This window comes from Lepidochelys kempii, chromosome 6 (assembly GCF_965140265.1).
Source record: "Lepidochelys kempii isolate rLepKem1 chromosome 6, rLepKem1.hap2, whole genome shotgun sequence".
In the NCBI taxonomy this organism is placed as follows: domain Eukaryota; kingdom Metazoa; phylum Chordata; order Testudines; family Cheloniidae; genus Lepidochelys; species Lepidochelys kempii.
The window spans coordinates 26,971,362-26,981,536 of record NC_133261.1 but is presented as its reverse complement, the minus strand read 5'-3'; the positions used below and the strand labels follow the sequence as shown (position 1 = coordinate 26,981,536).

Sequence of the window (10,175 nt, the reverse complement as noted above, 5' to 3'; positions counted from 1 at the left end):
GATGGGGAATGTCTGGTAAAGTGAGAACTAATGAGTTACCTCACTCAAACCACAGAGAAAAAGGATCATAACAGATGAACACAGGCCCTACACTGCTGGCCACCACATTTAATCTAACATTTCACTACAGTAAGCAAAGTTAGATTCATTAACCAATGACATGTTAGCCTGTAACATGTATAAAGAAAAGGAGTACTTGTGGCACCTTAGAGACTAACCAATTTATTTGAGCATGAGCTTTCGTGAGCTACAGCTCACTTCATGATGGTGGCACCATCAACATGAACATACAGCCAAATGTCATAACAAACATACAAGATATTTCACCCTGTAGGTGCACATATTCTGAGGGAGCTCCTGCGTTTGAATCTCTGATCTCACACAGGAAGGGGAACACAAGACAGACGGCTGCTGAGAGATCATTCCAAAAATGACAAAAATAAATATTGAATCAAGTGACCTTGAAAGAGAGAGAATTAAAAAGTGACAGAGAAGATGGGCAGGAAATATTATTAAATTATAAAATTATTATTACATTTTATCCTGGGCATGGAGACTTACAAGCATTTTAGCAGGTTAAAAAAAACACAGAAGGCCCAATGTATATAAGAATAAAGCAGCAAGAAAAAAATCAAAATGCACAGGGGATGAGGTTGCAAATAAAAACAATCACCAGCAGATGGCAGCAGCTCTACAAAAATAAAACAAATCCATCCACACCCAACCAAACATTTGCTGTAAACAAACACATTAAAGGGCTGACTTATATATTCTCCACTGGGTGGATAACAAAGGATTTTATATTTATTATGAGCCACATTCAAGTATTCTTCCAGAGCAGCCCTTAGTCTACAAGCAGTCCCACTGAACTCAACAGGACCACTCATGGAGTTAAGGGCTCCATAATATAAGTCTGGGTATCAGAATCTGTAGATAGATAGATACCAGCTGTATCAGCATAGCTCTACTGAAGTCAAAGAAGCGACATACACACATTTACGCCAGCTGGGGACTTCACCCAGAGTAAAGAAAAGAAAAATAATACGCAGCAGAAAAATAAAATGGAAAAGGCTGTTTAAAACCACATCAGGCTGATGATTAAAGAATTAGAGACAAGGAGCTTTAAGACTTACCCTCTACCTGATCCCTGTGAAAAGAGAGAGACAGAAAGCGAGAGTCTGATCAAACTGAATTTATATTTCATCCACTCTACATTAACAATAGGTGAATGTGTTGCTTTAAACTGCATATTTGAGTAAGATGCCACATTTACATTTAAAACACAAATAGATTTCGCTTCCCTTCCCACCCCCTGGGCAGTTGTTTTTAGGTCAATAAAATTACTACATTTTTTAAAATACCAATTATGGCCAGGCTTGCAAAGTCTTACTCGTGTGTGTAAAATGACACACACTAGTAATCCCAATTACTCATGTGGGTAAGTGTTTGCAGGAAAGGGTGGTAGGTAGTAAAAGTTGTCATTGGTTTATTGGCCAAGCCCGTTTCTGAATGATTGGACCAGGCCAGACTGTTCCCAAATCAGCAGTGTTAGGGGCTCCCTAAATCCTGGGGTCTCCAGTGCAAGGAGGATGTTTATTGCTCATTCTCGAGTGCTGCATAAGGTGCTTCAGGCTGATTCAGGGTCCTCAGTCATCAGAACTTGAGTCCCCTGGCCAGGCCTGATGTTCTCCCTCCCCATAATGCAACCCTACCTGGGGGCACATTGCAAGGTCTAACTTCTGTTTAATAGGAAACTTCCACCCATTACTACCCTGACGTGCCCCCTCCCTATACATCAGATGCTGCATTCTGAAGCTACACCAGTGTATATGCCAAGCAACTCCATCGACTTGTGTTACCGCTCCAGATATACCCTGGTAGGGGAGTTTGGAGCAGGTGCAGGAAGAGCAGGTTGCATTTGGACACTTGGTGCCTTATCAAGTGCCCACTGAAGTCAGTGAGACTCTGTCCATTGACTTCAATGGGCAGCTCTTGGTCCTTGCAGCTGTGGGACCTCATCTTTTATCTTCACAGGGAAACCCCAGATTGGCTTGAAATGGCCCAGCTGAACGGATTAACATGAAGACAGATTTATTTCTACTTACACTTCCTCGGTGTCAGACATGTTGGCAGTGGGTTTCTAGATGAAGGGGAAAAGCAAGAGGTGAGTTATTCATAACAGGGTCTCCTTAAAAAAAACAAAACAAAAAAAACCCAAGACAGAAGCAGTTGTGCTGATGTTTGAAGCTGAAAAGAAAGACAGCTGATGCCCTAGAGAGCAGCAGATCCCCACCACTACCACCATTCTTGGAACTATAGAGCTCAGTGGCGGTCAGATCAAATGAGAAGGACAGAGGAAAGGAAAAACGAGTCATCTAAAAAGATACAGCCCTTTAGCTTTGTAGGAAAGATTATTAGCACGGACACAGAGAGCTGCAAAGAGTTCAGGTTGGGATCTGGGTGTTTTTTCAAAGCTTTCAAAACATCAGAGGTGTTTGGAAATGGGGCCATCCCCATTGGTCAACTCTAATCCTGATTCTTCTTTGACAGCTGTTTGACCCTGGTGCCACTCCAAAGAGTTCAATGAATATTATACTAGAGTAAGTAAGAGGACCATCAGATTCAAGTAGACATGGGAGCGGGTAGAATAATGTACAAAAATATTGGCTCTGAGCTATTTGATGGTTGATGCCAAAAAACTGTCAAATAAATTATTGAATAAGTAGCACCAGGTTTGAAAGCCTAGTTGAATCGTGTGAAAAATTATCCAGTAACTCATTTTGGGTACGGAAACTGGCCTGATTCATAGAGGAGACTGCTTGATTAATATTATTTGGCTGGTTGTAGTATTTATTGCAGCAGATACTCACCTCATATGATAGGTACTGAAACAGATCTCGCTATGTTACTTTTATGGTCTCCCTCACTGCAGTATTTGAGTGTCTCACCCTCTTTAAGGTATGTGACTGCACAACATCCCTGTGAGGTTGGGCAGTGCTATCATCCCTATTTTACAGACTTGGAACAGAGGCACAGAGAGAAAGTGATTTGCACAACATCACCCACGAAGCCCGTGGCAGAGCAGGGCAGTGAACCTGGGCCTCCTGAGCCCCAAGCTAGCACTATAACCAATAGACTGGGGTAGATATAGCATAGGGAGTCCTGAAAAAATCAGGGGTCAGATCGGATGGCTCAGCTGATCTTTTCTGGCCCTCAAATCTGTGGTGTAAATTGGTGTAGTTCCATTGACGTCAGTAGAGCTAGGCCAACTTACACTGGCTGAGGAGCTGACCCTATAGTCCTATGATTTACCAGAGGGAATGACTTAGCCAGCATTTCCTGTGAACACTGCAGAACTATTAATTCCACACACTGCTCTCTGCAGAGAGAGAGGCAGATGAAGAGATGGCTATTTTTAAGGAGATAGCTGCCTCAAGCCAATGGGGGGAGGGAATAGAAGCTCCAGAGGGTAAGGGGCCTTTCACTCAACCTTCCTCTAAATCCATGATGGGTCTTAAATTAGAAAGCAAGACACCTTCTCGCCAGAAACCCAAGACTTGGCTTTCATGACTTCATTACTTAGCCGATATATGAGAGGAGTCTTGAAGGAGCAGGCGGACTGATTTATGTCCAAGAGGAACAACTGCAGCTCAGAAGGTTTCTATTTCAGATGAGTATAATAATCCCATAGGCACTGGCCCTGCCGTATAAGGGATCCTGTCCAGTTCCCAACAATAACGTTGGACAGCATGAGTAAACACCCAAAAGGACTTACATGTATATATATATTCTGATCAGGATGGAATGCTCTTCCTGTTCATTTACTCCTTTGTTCCCTTTCATCCAAACACTCCTCGAAAGTTGTATCAGTCAGGTACATTTTGTGCCTGTATATATCAGTACTAGAGATTGGTCTGATAACCTCAGGTCTGGCTCCAGCTCCCCCAAGGCACAAGGAACCAGGACTCTAATCCAGGCTCATCTCCCACTAGGAAGGAAGACTGATCTCTTGGGTAAGGGGCTGGACTGGGACCCAGGAGCTCTGGGGTCTGTTATCTATTTTTTTTTTTTTTTTACTGATGCCCATCACCATAGCATCTAAGCACTTTCCACAAAAAATCCATAGCAATTCCTAGGGGACTTCATAGGTTCTCTGGCACTTCTCCCTTTTTTGACATCAAAACTCTGCTTAGGGTAGGCGTCCCAGGTCCCAGCATGGCCACAGTCTTCTTGTGTCAGTTAATCTCTGCACGTCGTTGTTCATCTGTATAATGGGCATAATCATATTTACTTTCTCCTCTCCCGCATCTATTTAGATTATAAACTCTTCAGGGCAGGGACTGTCTCTTACTATGTGTTTGAACAGTGGCTAGCAAGATGGGTGTTTCACTCTCAGTTTGGGCCTCCAGGCAATACCATGATACAAATAAAAAATAAAGAATAAGTACCATGCTTTATAGAGTGGGGCAGCAGAGCCATTACAGAGCAAATCCTGCTGCGATCCAGGGGGAACTGCCTAGAAGACCTACTATTGGACCCTTCCAGTCTAGATGATCCTGTACGGGTTTGTGGAAATTTTGGACAATTCTCCTCTTTTTCTCTGCCTGCGCTATATAAACCTGGATTTCTCTCTTTTAAAGTCTGAAGATAACACAGATGTTTTAAAAGACTCACTCTCACCGATACAATTTCAATGGAGTCAACCGAGTTGCAGTAGTGTATTTTGGGAGGAGAATGAGGCCTTGACAGTTCTTCATGCACATTTATAATGTGAGTGTTTAAGGGCTGACTTATTTTTATGATCAAATCCAGGATAAATACGCAGTGCAATGCACACTGTCCTGCTTTAAGGACCTGAGCCAAAGCCCGTTGAAGACAATCGGAGTCTTTGGGGCACAAAGCAAGTCTTTCTTTTAATGATTCCCACAATGAGCTCATCCTGTTGCCATTTAGCTGTCCTCCTTTAAGGACATCTTGCTGAGGTTTGGACATATCAGGTTTTTCCATAGATTCTTCCATATTTGTTGACAGTCTAAGTGCTGAGGAAACCAATGGGATTCTACAAGGCACCTATTAGCATGCTATAAAATATGACTAGACTTGTCTGAGCAGGGACCACATCTTTCCATCTGTTTGTACAGTCTAGCACGAGGCCCCACACTGGATGGGACTTCTGGGAACTAGGCAAAATTAGTAAATAGATACATGAATAACAAAAATAATCATTAGTAATACAAAGAAGAAGGCAAGCAATATGCAGAGATGGACCAGAATTGATTAAAAACAAGGCCCCAGATCCCCAAACCCCCAGACCCTAAAGGGGTTACAAAATCCAAACCTAGGTCTAGAACTAAAGTTCACAAATGGCCCTTAGGTTTACAATGGGCCAAAAAAAAAAATCCACAAAAATCCTGGCTCCAAATATTCCAGTCTTGTGATATTCAGAATCTGGAATTGAATTTTCCATCTTGTGCCCCTCACCAGTTATTCTTGCCTTTATTTTTAACGATGGTTCTTATGGAGGGGTTGGGGTTAGAGTGTGCCTCACTGGGATGGAGATCCATGGTTTCCAGATGGAGACCAATGTTACCTGACAGAAGCACATTGGTGGACACTGAGTGTGGCAATCATTTGCCAAACACACTGTCAGGTTTACTCATTCCAACAAAATGAGTTGACATGTAATGTCTTATCCTGAGATCTTGCCCAGGCAACCCGCGCCCCTGCAGTGAGGCGGATCAAGGTCTTGCCTCAGAAACAACAGCATGACTGGGCCCTTCATAGCTCTCAATGAATAGAGCGCCCTATCTAGTTTCTATTAAAGTCAACGGCAAAACTTCCATTGGGAGCCAAAATCACTTTACACGACTGGCTTCACTGCATTATTCACGTAATTACTTCATGTAGTAGAACAATGAATAAGGGAAACTTTACGGACACCCAAATGGAATGAAATAAATAAAACAAAATACAAAACAGCAATGTCTTGTGCAGCTGGGGCCCGATCCAAAGCTCATGGAAATCAATGGAAAGACTCCAGTGGCTTTGGATCAGGCCCCTAGTGGGGATAACACTTCCGAACACAGAGATCACAAAACAAAAATACCAGCAATTTAGACTGTTTGTTTCTGAGACAGAAACTGTCTTTTATTTTATATTTGTACAGTATCCAGCAAAATGGGGCCCGACTTTGACTCAGGTTTATGGGTTAATAAATAACGACGATTAATTATTGTTATTATTGATGTCCACTGTTTGGAAACAAATCTAAACATATGCAGAAACAGATTGTTTTGATTATCAGTCGGCCTTCTAAAACCCAGTTTCCCAAGTGCCAAGGTTTATTTTCCACATTTAATTCAAGAGCTTAAGGTCTAAATTGTTTTCTTTCTAAGTTTGTTTAAGATCTTCAGGGCTTGATATCTGGGGCCTCCAGAAATTAAAGTCAAGAACATGCATGCTTCATTCACCATTCGCAAAGCAGAACCACCAAATGAGTATATTTATTTCACACCCTATGTGAATGATGCCCCATAAATTATTATGGGCTCAAAGTGAAGGGTAAATATTCTGTTCCTAGACATATTAAAGTGGACAAGGTGGACCATGATTCTATCTAGCAAACTTGTCTATGTCTCTTGCTCTGAACTATATGTTCCTTTTGGTCCAAATCAGTTCCTTCTTGTCTTAAACAACTCAGCTACCATCTCCTAGGGAGCATCTTAACAGCTGAGAATGTACCCATCTGCCAGCTGACAGATTGAATTCACTCCCCTGCTCTTCAGAGGCCGTCTATGAAAATAACCCTCCTATCAATCATTCTTGCTCCTTAGCCAGACACTGCCTGCCATAAAGGGATGTAAAGTAGCGAGATTATTAAAGAAAGGAGGAGAAAGAAAATGGACATGCATGGAAGACCAGACCTGGCAGGAATAACTGTCAGGCGAGATGGCTGGGTACAATCTATCAAGTAGCAGATGGGTATAGTTCCCTGGCAGGGGCTCCTGTAAATCTGACACATCTAATAACATTTTCTATGTACATCCTTCATTCCCTCCCCCCTTTGGTGGAATTCTTCCTCTCTGAACTATTCACTGCTTTGGAAGATAAAAGTGATTCTATTTTGGGGGCCAGAAACCAACACCCAGCATGAAAGATCCATCCTGTTCAATCTTAACACAATCATTTATGACTTGTATTGCAGTAGAATGTAGGAACCCCTGTCCTGGGCCAGGACCCCATTGTGCTAAGCACTGTAAAAACACAGAACAAAATGATACTCCCTGCCCCCAAAGAGTTTACAGTCTAAGTAATCTTAATCCTATCCATTTGTGCCTCTGGGCTATCTCACTCCACTGCCAGGGTTTGCTAGGAATAAGAAGACTCTGAAAAAGAGAAATGAAACCCCAAGTTCCCCTCATCTCCCACTCCTGCACATATCCCATCCCGCTGGATGGGAACACTGGCAAATCCTTTGTAACCACCAATCCTTTCACCGTACTAGGGCTTATCTACCCTGGGGTTTTACGCCAGTAAAGCTGCAGCAGTGCAAACCCCTAGAGTAGGGCACACCGCAGTGGTGTAAAAGGTAACTTGCACCAGTGCGGTTTACCCCTCTTTGTCACCGACAGTGGGGCATCATACAGCTGCATTCACACAACACAGCAAATTGACAATTTAGCCACTGGTTGCCATCACAACTAGATCCATGATGTAGATGCTCAGCACCCAAAGGGAAGGCACCCTGTTCGCTAACACCCTGCCTCCCAAGCTTTCAGAGATAATTAAGGCATGACTGCAGAAGGAGAAAAACACACCAGTGAGCCATCTGTGTAATAATAACCCACATGGCCCTGGGGAGGTATAAGGAATGCAGAGTAGTCTGCAATACTCACTCACCCAGCAAGCTGGTGAAGAGCAATGAGAAAAGCGGTTTGGGCCACACTGCACATGTGGACTTTTTACATTGCTCCTCAGTTTTGGGATGTCATCACGGACCATTTCAATATACATCTCAGTTTACCCCCATCACAAAATGGCATCTGCTAGCCAGTGTTAGCTGACAACTCTTCTGGGATGCTAGAAACTTACGCCATTGTCCCACGCCCTCTTTGGTGTCCAAGCTGGCTCTTGGGTTTCTTCGGCTGCCCTATACAGTTACTGAACCACTGCTGCTGTATGTGATCACCTAGCCGACAGATCCCTGGCCAGGATGAGGCATGTGGGATGTTAGAATTATCTCATGGGTGGGCATGGAGGGCAGAAAGCACATGTAAGAAACCATGTCTTTGTAGCACGCTCACCTCCCATCTTAATCCCCTTTTCTGGACTATTTTGATTTTGACACCCCCTTGGATGGCAGGTCTCAGAGAGACAGCTACTGTATTTCGTGACATTTCGAACTCACATTATCTTTGTGTAACAAAAAAAAATCTCCTAGTGACATCTTTAATTTAACCTCCCCCAACACAGACACACATTTCTTTAACGGATCAGGAGGGAGTCCTTAATGTTTTTCTCTCACACGCTTTTTCTCCTTTAAGACTGAATACTAGGCTTATTCAAGCAGCAAGCTGCTTCATGTTTTTACGGATACCCTTCCTACCTTTGGACATCTCCATGAGATGTACCAATACACATCACTTCTTTGCGTATATCCCTCTCCCCCAGCCTCAGCCCTTTGCCTTCTTCCAGGGTTGGGTTCAAAACAAAGCTCTTGGCAGTGCTTTAAACAGTCAGCTCATCCCAGGCTTTACAAAGTGTCTTTGGCACATGTACTTTTTGTTTCATCACTTCAATAGTCCTGTCAACCTCAAAGTCATGGGAGATGCCATGTCACTTAGTACTCATCCACAAGGTCTCGAGTTTAGGTGGAGATTTCCCCCCTGATGCATAGGAATATCTGCTATATACCAGACAATCCAGATCTTCATGGACATTCTCAAGCCTCAAACAAGGTCAACAAATCCCCCTCTGAGTAGATAAGAAAAAGAATAGGTCCACTGCCCTCCTTAGTGCCTTCATCTGAATGCCAGGGTTCTGAGGCTCAGTCTTATTCATGAGCGAGCGTCATGGCCCCCCTACTGTTCCCCATTTAGACCAAGGGTCCAGTCTGCTGTCCCTCCTCTACTCACACAGACATGTCCCCTGCCTAATCTCCTTCTTACCTGAGAGGGGGAAGCTGAGAGAAGTGGTGAGTTCCCTGCCGAATGGGACGGGCTGCAGGATCTGCAAACTTCCCAAGGTGATTAAGTCCTCATGTTATAGTGACATTTGATCTTCTGGAGAAGCCGATTGGCCACCAGGCCCGCAATGTCAGGCAGGGAAGGAGCAAGGGAGTGGGGGGAGGAGAAGGGAAAGAAGGTCATACCAAGTATAGGAGCAGCTGGAGGAATTGCATAGATTATGCTAAGATGGGAGGGACATGCTTGGAGAAAAAACCCAGTAGGCTTATGTTTCTATATTTATAACCCAACCATGCAAGCAACATTTAAAAAGGGGTATCCAAGGCAAGGAAGCGACAGGCTCTCCTTCATGCACTGGAGTGCAGTTCTCATAGAAACACAGAGATAGGTGGTGCATGGTATTTAAAAGCAGTCAGTCATGGCCCTCCCCCAGCACTGGCAATATCCACCACCCGCTAGGCCTGGCAGAGACCCTCTCTCTTGCTACACTAACAGTTTAAAAGGCTTGAGCTACATGGTACAATTGGGATTCAGGAAGGAAATGTGGAGACATATCACTCTTTCGGTGTGATACTCCTCCCATTTCCCCCAGCAGGAACTCAGTGGTGTGTAATAGATCAGAAGTGGGTTTTGGGTGGGTGTGTGCACACCACTGAGGGTTGAAAGAAATGAGCAGAAGATTCGAGCTGACACTAGGGACATGTCAAAGAGGAGTAGGGTCTTTTTAAAACACAGTGAGTGCAGGTGTTTGACCATCTCCTGGAGATATATTTCAAGTGCCTTTCACTGTAACGAGAAAAGGCTTTTAAAATGAGGGCCTCTCCCTATACAGATTGAAGCGTGGCAGGTTGATCGCTGCATCCAGATCTGGGAAAGTTTGAGGGAATTAGGCGGTACCCAAAGGCCCTGGAGATACAAGAACAAACACAGACTGAAAGAGAACCCTTTGGAGGATTTGGTTTGTTGATGCACTCAATGCAGTTGCATTAA

General features: G+C 43.7%; 1 long non-coding RNA gene across 1 annotated transcript; it reads right to left on the bottom strand.

Annotated features, from left to right (window-relative positions):
• Positions 1-1,069: 1,069 nt before the first annotated feature.
• LOC140912594 (uncharacterized) lies at positions 1,070-9,286 on the bottom strand. Its single transcript, XR_012159321.1, has 3 exons — positions 9,168-9,286; positions 2,106-2,140; positions 1,070-1,147 (listed from the first exon to the last, which is right to left on the bottom strand). It is a non-coding gene; the product is annotated as an uncharacterized lncRNA (long non-coding RNA).
• Positions 9,287-10,175: the final 889 nt, after the last annotated feature.